General features: G+C 38.2%; 1 protein-coding gene across 2 annotated transcripts in view; it reads right to left on the reverse strand.

Moving 5' to 3' along the window:
* LOC129926988 (uncharacterized) overlaps positions 1-11,442 on the reverse strand; it is a 51,369-nt gene extending 39,927 nt beyond the window's left edge. For both annotated transcript variants that reach the window (XM_056033986.1, XM_056033985.1), the window contains exon 1: positions 10,762-11,442. The gene's annotated coding sequence lies outside the window, so the exon portion shown is untranslated. The remainder of the gene's footprint in view (positions 1-10,761) is intronic.
* Positions 11,443-13,100: the final 1,658 nt, after the last annotated feature.

The following is a 13,100-nucleotide window of genomic DNA, read 5'->3' on the forward strand; positions in this document are numbered from 1 at the left end:
CCGGCATAATATTATCAATGTGCCGGATAACCTGTATGCACCGATGTCCGGGTAGTAAATAGAACCGAGATCCAGCATAATATTGTAAATGTGCCCGATAACCTGTATGAACCAATGTCCGGGTAGCAGATATAGACCCTATATCCGGCATAATATTGTAAATGTGCCCGATAACCTGTATGGACTGATGTCCGGGTAGCAGATATTGACCCGATATCTAGCATAATATTGTCAATGTGCCAGATAACCTGTATGGATCGATGTCCGGGTAGCAGATATAGACCGGATATCCAGCATAATATTGTCAATGTGCCCGATAACCTGTATGAAACAATGTCCGGGTAGCAGACATAGACCCTAAATCCCACATAATATTTTCAATGTGCCCGATAACCTGTATGAACTGATGTCCGGGTAGCAGATATAGATCCTATATCCAGCATAATATTGTCAATGTGCTCGATAAACAGTATGAACCTATGTCCGGGTAGCAAGTATAGACCCTATATCCAGCATAATATTGTCAATGTGCCCGTAAAACTGTATTAACGAATGTCCGGGTAGCAAATATAGACCCTATATCCAGCATAATATTGTCAATGTGCCAGATAACCTGTGTGAACCAATGTCCAGGTAGCAGATATAGACCCGATATCCAGCATAATATTGTAAATGTGCCCGATAACCTTTATGGACCAATGTCCGGGTAGCAGATATAGACCCTATATTCGGCATAATATTGTAAATGTGCCCGATAACCTGTTTGAACTAATGTCCGGGTAACAGATATAGACCCTATATCCCACATAATATTGTAAATGTTCCCGATAACCTGTATGAACCAATGTCCGTGTAGCAGATATAGACACTATATCCCACATAATATTGTCAATGTGCCCGATAACCTGTATGATCCAATGTCCGGGTAGCAGATATAGACCCTATATCCCACATAATATTTTCAATGTGCCCGATAACCTGTATGAACTGATGTCTGGGTAGCAGATATAGACCCTATATCCAGCATAATATTGTCAATGTGCCCGATAACCTGTATGAACCAATGTCCGGGTAGCAGATATAGACCCTATATCCCACATAATATTGTCAATGTGCCCGATCACATGTATGAACCAATGTCCGTGTATCAGATATAGACCCTATATCCCACATTATATTGTCAATGTGCCCGATAACCTGTATGGATTGATGTCCGGGTAGCAGATATTGACCCGATATCCAGCATAATATTGTCAATGCCAGATAACCTGTATGGACCGATGTCCGGGTAGCAGATATAGACCCGATATCCGGCATTACATTGTCAATGTGCCAGATAACCTGTATGGACCGATGTCCGGGTAGCAGATATAGACCCGATATCCGGCATAATATTGTAAATGTGCCCGATAACCTTTATAAACCGATGTTCAGGAAGCAGATATAGACCCCATATCCAGCATAATATTGTTAATTTGCCCGTTAACCTGTATGGACCGATGTCCGGGTAGCAGATATAGACTCGATATCCAGCATAATATTGTAAATGTGCCCGATAACCTACTTGATGGACCGATGTCCGGGTAGCAGATATAGACCAGATATCCGCATAATATTGTTAATGTGCCCGATAACCTGTATGAACCAATGTCCTGGTAGCAGATATAGACCCTATATCAAGCATAATATTGTCAATGTGCCCGATAACCTGTATGGACTGATGTCCGGGTAGCAGATATAGACCCGATATCCAGCATAATATTGTAAATTGTAAATGTGCCCGATAACCTGTATGAACCAATGTCCGGGTAGCAGAAATATAGACCCTATATCCGGCATAATATTGTCAATGTGCCCGATAACCTGTATGGACCGATGTTTGGGTAGCAGATATAGACCCTATATCCGGCATAATATTGTCAATGTGCCTTATAACCTGTATTGACCGATGTCCGGGTAGCAGATAAAGACCTGATATCCAGCACAATATTGTCAATGTGCCTGATAACCTGTATGAACCGATGTCCGGGTAGCAGATATAGACATAATAACCGGCATAATATTGTCAATGTGCCCGATAACCTTTATGAACCGATGTCCGGGTAGCAGATAATGTGTCAGATAATCTCTACGGACCGATGTCTGGGTAGCAGATATACCCGATATCCAGCATAGTATTGTCAATGTGCCCGATAACCTGTATGAACCATTGTCCGGGTTGCAGATATAGACCCTATATCCAGCATAATATTGTCAATGTGCCCGATAACCTTTATGGACCAATGTCCGGGTAGCAGATATGTACCCTATATCCGGCATAATATTGTAAATGTGCCCGACAACCTGCATGGACCGATGTCCGGGTTGCAGATAAAGACCCTATATCCAGCATAATATTGTCAATGTGCCCGATAACCTGTATGAACCATTGTCCGGGTAGCATATATAGACCCTATATCCGGCATAATATTGTAAATATTCCCTAAAACCTGCAAGGACTGGTGTCCGGGTAGCAGATAAAGACCGTATATCCAGAATAATATTGTCAATGTGCCCGATAAACTGTATGAACAAATGTCCTGTTAGCAGATATAGACCCTATATCCGGCATAATATTGTCAATGTGCCGGATAACTTGTATGGACCGATGTCCGGGTAGCAGATATAGACCCGATATCCAGCCAATTATTGTCAATGTGCACGATAACCTTTATAAACCGATGTTCAGGTAGCAGATATAGACCCGATATCCAGCAAATTATTGTCAATGTGCACGATAACCTTTATAAACCGATGTCCGGGTAGCAGATATAGACCCGATATCCAGCAAATTATTGTCAATGTGCACGATAACCTTTATAAACCGATGTTCAGGTAGCAGATATAGACCCCATATCCAGCATAATATTGTTAATTTGCCCGTTAACCTGTATGGACCGATGTCCGGGTAGCAGATATAGACTCGATATCCAGCATAATATTGTAAATGTGCCCGATAACCTACTTGATGGACCGATGTCCGGGTAGCAGATATAGACCAGATATCCGCATAATATTGTTAATGTGCCCGATAACCTGTATGAACCAATGTCCTGGTAGCAGATATAGACCCTATATCAAGCATAATATTGTCAATGTGCCCGATAACCTGTATGGACTGATGTCCGGGTAGCAGATATAGACCCGATATCCAGCATAATATTGTAAATTGTAAATGTGCCCCATAACCTGTATGAACCAATGTCCGGGTAGCAGAAATATAGACCCTATATCCGGCATAATATTGTCAATGTGCCCGATAACCTGTATGGACCGATGTTTGGGTAGCAGATATAGACCCTATATCCGGCATAATATTGTCAATGTGCCTGATAACCTGTATTGACCGATGTCCGGGTAGCAGATAAAGACCTGATATCCAGCATAATATTGTCAATGTGCCTGATAACCTGTATGAACCGATGTCCGGGTAGCAGATATAGACATAATAAGCGGCATAATATTGTAAATACCCGATAACCTTTGTGGACCGATGTCCGGGTAGTAGATAGAACCGATATCCAACATAATATTGTAAATGTTCCCGATAACCTGTATGAACCAATGTCCGGGTAGCAGATATATACCCTATATCCGGCATAATATTGTAAATATTCCCTAAAACCTGCAAGGACCAATGTCCGGGTTGCAGATAAAGACCCTATATCCAGCATAATATTGTCAATGTGCCCGATAACCTGTATGAACCATTGTCCGGGTAGCATATATAGACCCTATATCCGGCATAATATTGTAAATGTGCACGTTAACCTGTATGAACCATTGTCCGGGTAGCATATATAGACCCTATATCCGGCATAATATTGTAAATATTCCCTAAAACCTGCAAGGACTGATGTCCGGGTAGCAGATAAAGACCCTATATCCAGAATAATATTGTCAATGTGCCCGATAAACTGTATGAACAAATGTCCTGGTAGCAGATATAGACCCTATATCCTGCATAATATTGTCAATGTGCCGGATAACTTGTATGGACCGATGTCCGGGTAGCAGATATAGACCCGATATCCAGCAAATTATTGTCAATGTGTCGGATAACCTGTATTTACCGATGTCCGGGTAGCAGATATAGACCCTATATCCAGCATAATATTGTCAATGTGCTGGATAACCTGTATGGACCGATGTCCAGGTAGCAGATATAGACCCGATATCCAGCATAATATTGTAAATGTGCACGATAACCTGTATGGACCGATGTCTGGGCAGTAGATAGACCCCATATCTAGTTAAATATTGTCATTGTGCCCGATAACCTGTGTGGACCGATTTCCAGGTAGTAGATAGACCCGATATCCAGCATAATATTGTAAATGTGCCCGGTAACCTGTATGAACCACTGTCCGGGTAGCATAAATATAGACCCTATATCCAGTATAATATTGTCAATGTGCTCGATAACCTGTGTGGGTCGATGTCTGGGTAGCAGATATAGACCCTATATCCAGCATAATATTGTTAATGTGCCCGATAACCTGTATGGACTGATGTCCGGGTAGCAGATATAGACCCTATGTCCAGCATAATATTGTCAATGTGCCCGATAACCTGTATGGACCGATCTCTGGGTAGCATAAAATCATAATATTGAACCGAATCCGTATACGAACTTTAGACCTGACCGAATTTAACTCGAACTATACTCGTCATCAAACCCAACCCGAACTTAAATTTGACCGAACCGAACCGAACCCGAACTTTAATTTGACCGAATCGAACCAATCCCGAACTTTAAGAGTTGGGCTCTATTACCATCTCTATTGCAAAGTTATTTTAAATATTAAAATTTTAGCTATCATTGAAGAAAAAAAGTAGCCGTTGCATCAGAACTTTGAAAGGTCTAAAATATCATGATGTCGGATTTGTAATATCTTGTCTAGTTTACGAGTTCTTAAGTGGACGGATGGACGGACGGAAGGATGGAGGGACAGACAGACCTCACAAAACTTATAGCGTCTATACATTTTTGGCATTATGAACAGCTATCTCTAGCCTTTTTCTTCCAACATATTGGTTTTTCGGTCATCTTTTACATATTAAATTATGGAACGACTTGCTAGCATTCTGTGTGCCACCATGTAAACACTTTTGCAACCGAGCAACTGATGTTAACTCTTCAAATATTGGTTTCATAGCATCAGTGATATTTTGGGGAGTTTTTTTTTGTTTGCCACTGATATGATTTGTTCTTTCGGACACCAATGGCCGCAATCACTGTGGTCGCCACACCTGTGTTTCAAAATAGCCCAAATTGCCATTTTCATCTGTAGAAAGTTGTTGGTATTATTTCTAATGGCACCACCATAATGGCCCTGGGTTCTTAGAATTGTTGCTTGAGTAAGTCTTTTTACTCCTCCCATCCCTTTGTAGTGTTTGCCATCTTCTTCAAAAACTTTTCCTTTGTTAGAATTCTTGAGGTCCATAAGTCGACGTCCCATTCTTTTCTGTACGTGACCGCAGCATTCCAACTTTTTAATCGTCTTACCCCGGGGGTATATTGGTGGATCTGCATCTGCAACAGTTTTATAGCTTTTTGAGTCACCATCTCCCAAATAGCCTGTATAGTTTAAGCCATGCATCTTCTGTGAACGTCGGAAAGTCTGTAGGATCCCTTGTGATTCCATCGCACCAGAAGAGCCTGTGCGATTAGCGTCACATTCAGCTGCGTGGTTTGCTTTCCAAGCTACAAACTGTTCAGGAGTAAGTTTCTTTTTGCTTTTGCAATATTTATCACAATAGTTACTGCTGGTAAATGTGCCTATTACTTTAGGAGCACCTCCAGGATTAACGGAAAGTACAGTTGCAACTCCATTTTTTGACACGAAACCACGCCTCTGCCATGTTCCATCACACGACACAGTGACATCAGATGATGGCTGAGAAGCTTTGAATTCTTCCGCAGCTGCTTCTTTGTATTTTGTAGCAACTGTCTTAGTGGCTTCAAATATTTTATTTCTAAAATAATTGCTTCTTGTAATGCTTACCGGTGGTGGCATGTTCATATTTGCTAGAAATTGGTTACCTTGTTCATAATGGCATCCAATGGAAAAGATAGACAGATGAAACCTTAAATTTTTATTTTCCTTAGAACCTTGAAGCATAAAAACATGTTTGCAATCCAGGCACACAAAGGATATAGTACAGTTAAGTCCAGTGTTTCTTTCAGTAGCTTGAAAACCACAATGCTTTTCACAATTAGAGCAAGGAAATAGATTCCCAAAATACAATACAATTTAAACATCAAACATGCGGTATCCAGTCATATCATCTAAATAAATGTTGTCCTGTTGAACACTATCATTTAATTTAATAAATGAACTACTTTTAGGAACATTTGCAGTGTTAGTAGCATCAGGAATTACTGGATCTAGCTCTAATATTCCTCAGAAACAGTGTTTACAGGTTGAATTTCACTGACTTCAGTCTCGCTAGATCTAGATCTAGACTCAGACTCAATTTCAGTATCATCTAGAACAGGGGTGGGCAAATTACGACCCGCGGGCCACATGCGGCCCGTCGGAGTGTTTTATGCGGCCCGCGGATACCTACAGAAATCAGGTGTGGCCACAGATTTTACATATTAAAAATGAAAATATATTTAGTAAAATAATTGTAAATATCTACAGAAATTACTGAAACTTCTAATTCTTATCACTTATGATGATGAGGCTAAAAAAAAACATTGTCTCTAAACGTCATTCTAAACAATTTTAAATAAATGAAGATTACTCTTATTTGGCAATATTTCGAAACATTCAGTGGAAGACACAAACACAAACCAGTATTTATTCAATGCTATGAAGAACTGTGTTGAAAGTGTTGAGTTGGCTTATAAGAAGATGGCAAGTATAACAACTGATGGAACCCTTGTTTTGACAGAGAAAAAGTTTCTTTTTTTCTTTTTATAAATTAATGAACAATATCCCAACCATAAACTCGAAACAGAAACGTTTGCACTAACCTAATCAAACATATTACTGATACTATATCGCAACTGCTAATGTCATAACTACAGGTAGTACCGAGAAGTATTTGTTTTTTTGGAAACAAAACATTCCGATGTTCAGTACCACAGTAGTATCCACTGCCTTAGCATGGGAAAGGTATTGAGAATATATGGAAGCTCAAGGAAGAAAATGGTATGACCCATGAAGGACATTAACTGTGACTTTGTAAGTAATACTTCTAATGAAGAGTGGAAGACAGACTTCATGTTGTACAATACATGAAATATATGTGCATGTTAAATCTTTCTAGTTCTCCAGGCAAGCGAGTGAAGACAGCCTTTATCATTTTTCTTTGCTGGTAGGTGAAACTATTTCTAGTGAAATGGTTGAAAAGTAGAAAACCTATTTCGATTCCTCCATTGAGGAAATTGAAAGCAAATTTTAAGACGTCGAGAACCTGGAACCAGTTTTCAATACACTAAGTTCACCATCTAACGAAGACGCTGATTCAGCTCCAAAGCGACATAACTCCAAGCAAATTACGATCTAAAAGAGACGTTCAAGTCAATTTTTTTCCTATAGAATTTTGCGGGTGCCAGAAGTTACATTTCCAAACTTTGAAAAACTTTGTTTCTAAATGTTTACATTATTTGGGTCCACATAGATCTGTGAACATGTTATTTTTGTCTTGAAAATAACATGTGTAATCACAGGTCAATGCAGACTGACTGTAATCTGTAGTCACAACAATAACAGCTAGTTCAGCAGTTCCGAAACATTTTGTTTGAGCGTAAAAAGTTAAATATTTCAGATTACGTACAACTTTACATTTGTATGTAAATGTGATATAAAAGGACAATGATAAAATTGTAAAAACTATACTTCAAATCACTTTCAGAAATCGCTTACTCTTGTTATTCCTCAATTGGGAGTGTAACAGAAATGAAAAGTTGATGTAAAATACAGTACCAGTGTAAATGTGAATTTAATGACATTATACACATTTATCTAGTGTATTTTTCTTAAGTTGTGAGTATACATATTTATATATATGTATGTATGTATATATATATATATATATATTATTTATTATTATTATTATAGCTTTTATATAGCGCTACTTTCATGCTTTCAAGCTCAGAGCGCTTTTGGTCCAATCTCATTTGTGGACCGGTTGGGGGGGGGGGGGGGTTACAAGGAGTTGGTTTTCCGTGCTGCCTTTAGGCGCTCAGTAAACACAACTCTGCCCGAGTCGGGTGTCGAACCTCGAGCCCTCTATAGGTAGCCAAGCCAAGTTCAAGCGCACTTGGCCTCTCGACCACGCTTCCCACTATATATATATATATGGCCCTCCATTCCAAAAATTTGTTTTAATGTGACCCTCAATGGAAAAAGGTTGCCCACCCCTGATCTAGATCTAGATCTAGCCCAAGTTTTTTAAAAAACCTATTACCATGGAATTTCCTCTTCTTAGGAAGATCTTTGTATGAATTTGGCATTGTTTATTTAAATAATATTAAATACAATAAACTAAAACACACTTGAATGAATAGTAGAGTAATATTATGTAGAGAAATGAACAGTGTCACAAAGCAACAACAAAACGTGGATACAAATTGTAAACAAAATGGCTGCTAAAGAGGCTTTGTAAGAAACGTTCTGATTTGTTGGATAGAGAGAATATCTATTAGACTATTTAATTTCAACCAATGAAATTGAAGCTTTCAAATAAAATAAGTCTTTAAAAAAATGTATTTTGTTAAAAAAAAAAAAAAGAACTGTAACAGTGAAAACAAATCTAAAATCGGATAATTAGAAAAAAAGTTATAGTGTTTTGAAAATTAGACACTTTATGTATCTTCAATGAGGCAAAAGTAGCCATAGTCATGTTTTATTTTAAATATTTAAAATATTTTTTAATATTTTTTCTAAAAACAAATGACAGATTATTATTTAGAATTAAATACAGTTTCTAATTATCGTAAAAGCTCAATTGACATAATTTTTTAAATAAACTTGGATTATATCCTACTATCATTATATTCTAAAAGTGTGGTACGCGTACCCCAGGCTTGACGGGAAGAGTTTAAAAGGGCACGCGCTGCACCTCATTTTCTTCTTCTTCTTCGTTCTCATTGTTATGTTGGAGTGTTCAGATGACTAGACCAATACATGAGATGAACTGCGCAGTGGTTTCCAAATCAGGGAGCTCTCCATATAGTTTTTTTTCTCGTGGGGTGTTATGGGGCCAGTGTTTTATACTAGCCTCTTGGTAAAGAGATCAGTTTTGGAGAATGTGGTCGGCATTCTCTGGTGACACTCCACATGGGCAGATTTCACTGGTTCCAATTTTGAGCTTCCGGTACATATGTTGTCGCATTCTGTTGAGTCCGGTCCTGAGTGGAAAGATTAGACGTTGGTCTTGTCGGGATAGCTTATAGTAAGCGTCATCTTTCTTGTGATTTGGATGAGAGCTCGTCCATTTCTCATTTATTTTATTTACAATTTATTTCTTCAATTCTTCTGAATAGAGTGCAGAGTTTATTAGTGTGTTAGTTCTCCCACTCTTGGCGAGTGTGTCAGCCTTCTCATTTTCTGCTAGTTGTATGTGAGCTGGTATCCATTGAATAACAGTTTTTTTTGCTGTTGTTGTTGAGCTTTGTAAGTGCTGTTCTGAGGTTTTTAATATAAGAGGAATCAGAGTTTTGCAAGCTTTGGAGGGTTGTTTTCGCATCGGTTAGAAAGACAACCTGACTGTGTGGGGAACTTGGATGATTTGCTAGCATGGTAGCAGCTAGTGCTAGTGCTTCCCTTTCTGCTCTGTGACTGTCAGAGAGCTCTCCAGTTGCAATCGATTTTTCTATTTTTCTTCCTTCTGGCCATTCGATAAGTATTCCAGCATCTCCATTTGTGGTGGCTTTATGGGATGAGCCATCCGTGTAAACTCTGATCCACTGATTGCTAGGATAATTGGTATGTAGAAAACAGTTCACTATTTCCTTAAGCTCTGTTGGTCTGCACCTCATTAACTATGCTGATTTTATGATTTTTATGTTCTGCTAATAAATTAAAGTGTTATGGCAGGAGGGGGGGGAGGGAGGGGCGAGGGGTACTCAGCAATACAAAAATTATAAAAGGGGTACACATAGGTAAAAAGTTTGGGAAACATTGATCTAGATCAACAACATAAATCTTTGCGATTAGAAATAGTTTTACCAATTGTTTTTGTTTAGCGTTGTTTCATGCTATTAGTTTTCTCAATACGCTATGATTCTGTCATCTGGAAGAGTTGGGAAACTTGGAGAAAGAGGAAAGACGAAGAAAGGTTTTTTTTGTATGGTGCTAACCAACTCTGCTAGTGGGGGGTACTTTAACTACAGAAGATTTGATAGTTATATATTGTTTGTTTCAATCTAGAGCGGCGCCTATAAAGGGGACTAATTCAGCTTATACCACCACTTCATTCAAGTACAATATTTTCCCTTGTTCGAGATACCAAAAAAAAAATTAATTACCAAAATTTAATTTACTTATTTGCTTTTTTTTTTTTTTAAATTGATTCTTGTGTTGTCAGGTTAAATAAATAATTGTGCAAAAATTCATCTAGATCCGAGATTGGGTGTGGGAGAAACAGCATGTTCAAAGTTTTTACGAGACAGACAGACAGACTGACAGAGTTAGTTGTTATGATCTTTATAATAAAAAAAAAGGATTTAGCGCGAAGAAAGTGAAGAAATCTAAAGAAACTTACCTAGTTACTACAGCCTTCCTGTGTCCAAGATGCCCTCACTTTGCTCTTGGAACACTAGTCTTGTCAGCATATTAACATCGCTCTGTCTTGTAGAGGTCCAAGTCAATGTCCATAGTTAGAACATCTATTTACAGTCAGTTACTCTGAACTTACGGACTAGATCCAAGACCGAGCACAAGGGGAACCCCCAACGTTTACCTATAGTTTACCAAGCTAACCGTGCAGGGCTAATAATTGATAATTGGATAATCGACAATATCGTGGAAGCTCCTAAACAAACATGTAAAGCTTTCACACTCCCTTAGCGGAGTCTTGTTTGAATACTTTTTTAACCTAATCGCTCCCTCTTGCGTTGAGGCAGAGTAGCGTAACCAGATTCTGTGATGTCAGTGATCCAAAACTGTATCAGCACCAGTGGCGAATCTTGGGGTTGGGGAGGTGGGGTGGAGAAGAGGTGATTGCATTAACACCCTAACCCCCGACATTTATACTTTGAGTGATAGGGGCGGTCCAATCTTAATGTGTGCAGAAATCAGTTTGTGAACCAAAATAGTTAAATAACTGTATTTTAATAGCTACTTTACTTACTCAACATATTAATAATAGATTTGTATAGGCTATGCTATTACGTCACATCACACTCTATAATCATTAATAAATATACATACAAGTGTTTTTATAATGACACTCTATTCACAATGAAATTATTACATAAAGATACTAGACATAATCAAGACAATTATATGTCTATTGACTAATAAATAATAAATCGCGTTTCAGATAATCTTAAATTACAATAAAATGTACGATAATATTACTTTGAGAAGTCTCTTGATAATAGATTTTAGGCGAGACAGTTTCAGCTGTGACTAGTGCTCCAGTTCAATTAAAGTATATACAGATCTAAATTTAGACCTACACAGCACAGAAATAAATTTTTGGTGCGCCTCCAGATTAGAGCAATGTTTTTCCACGCTTTATATTACAGTTCATAAAACTGTGTGTAAAACTGTGATAATAATAATGTTATACTTTGTGCAGTTCCTTTTTACCTTTATAAATACAATGATAGCTAACCAAATTTACGTTCATACCAATAGTTCACTCAAATAGTATGATCCTCCCGCACCGTTCGACCAATAGGACGGCATGCTGTCTCCTTAGATTCTAGATCGGCCTTATGTGATGTATGAGGCCTCTTATCAATCAGTGTTCGCCATGAATGTATGCAGCCAAGTTTTACGAGGCCGGTCCTAGACTTGGGCGGAAATCGTCCTTTCTTCTCTAGTGTCACTTGGGGTGTAATAATATGCCCAAACTATAGATAATTTAAAATGTACAAGTATTATAGGTATGATCATGGGCGTAGCCAAGTTTTTGTTTTTCGCAATATATATATATATATATATATATATATATATATATATATATATATATATATATGTTTGTATGTATGTATGTATGTATGTATGTATGTATGTATGTATGTATGTATGTATGTATGTATATGTGTGTGTGTATGACACTTCATTCTTTCGGATAACGTTTATTGTGCCTTAGAATATGTTCTTCCAGGAGTTAGTGGAAAAATTGTAGCGCCGCCGCCAAGCACTATTTCCGGTATTGAAAGCCAACTAAATGCATAATTTGAGGTATCTACAGTGCATTTTTCTGCTATTAAAAAAGTTTTATTTCAAAAACCTAATGTGCTGTTCTTATTGACGTAGACCCTCACGCGCCGTTCGGTGCATTTCGCGCAAGCTGTTTCCACAAAAAGCTGTAACTTCGAATGTCTGAAGCCTCTTCCCACCTGCTCTAAGGACCTCCATGAAAGTGTGGCGCCAAGTTGTACTAGGATGTCATCGCAACTCTTATTATGCGTAATTCATTTTGTCGGAGAACATGTCCCGCAAACCTCATGCGACGCTTCTTCACAACCTAACTAAGGGGTCGACTCCCAGTTCGGCATAGGATTTCCTTGATTTACACCCGATCTCTATAACTGACTCCTAAAATCTGTCTTAGCCATCTTTGTTGAGCCACATTAAGCGATTTTCAATAGCGGCAGATGACTAGTCACAGTACTTTATTAATGGAGCCCAGCAACTGGTAGAAATCCGTAACCTCTCTTGACTACGCTCTTGGAATTAGTTTATAGTAATTTGTAACGAAGCTATAAAAAAAAGCTTATCGACCTAAATCCAATGTTTCAATCAAAACGTTTTCTTATATATATATATATATATATATATATATATATATATATATATATATATATATATATATATCAGTGGCGTAGCATCAATGGCGCGAAGTGGTTCGATGAACCCTCGGCCCAC

This window comes from Biomphalaria glabrata, chromosome 6 (assembly GCF_947242115.1).
Source record: "Biomphalaria glabrata chromosome 6, xgBioGlab47.1, whole genome shotgun sequence".
NCBI lineage: Eukaryota > Metazoa > Mollusca > Gastropoda > Planorbidae > Biomphalaria > Biomphalaria glabrata.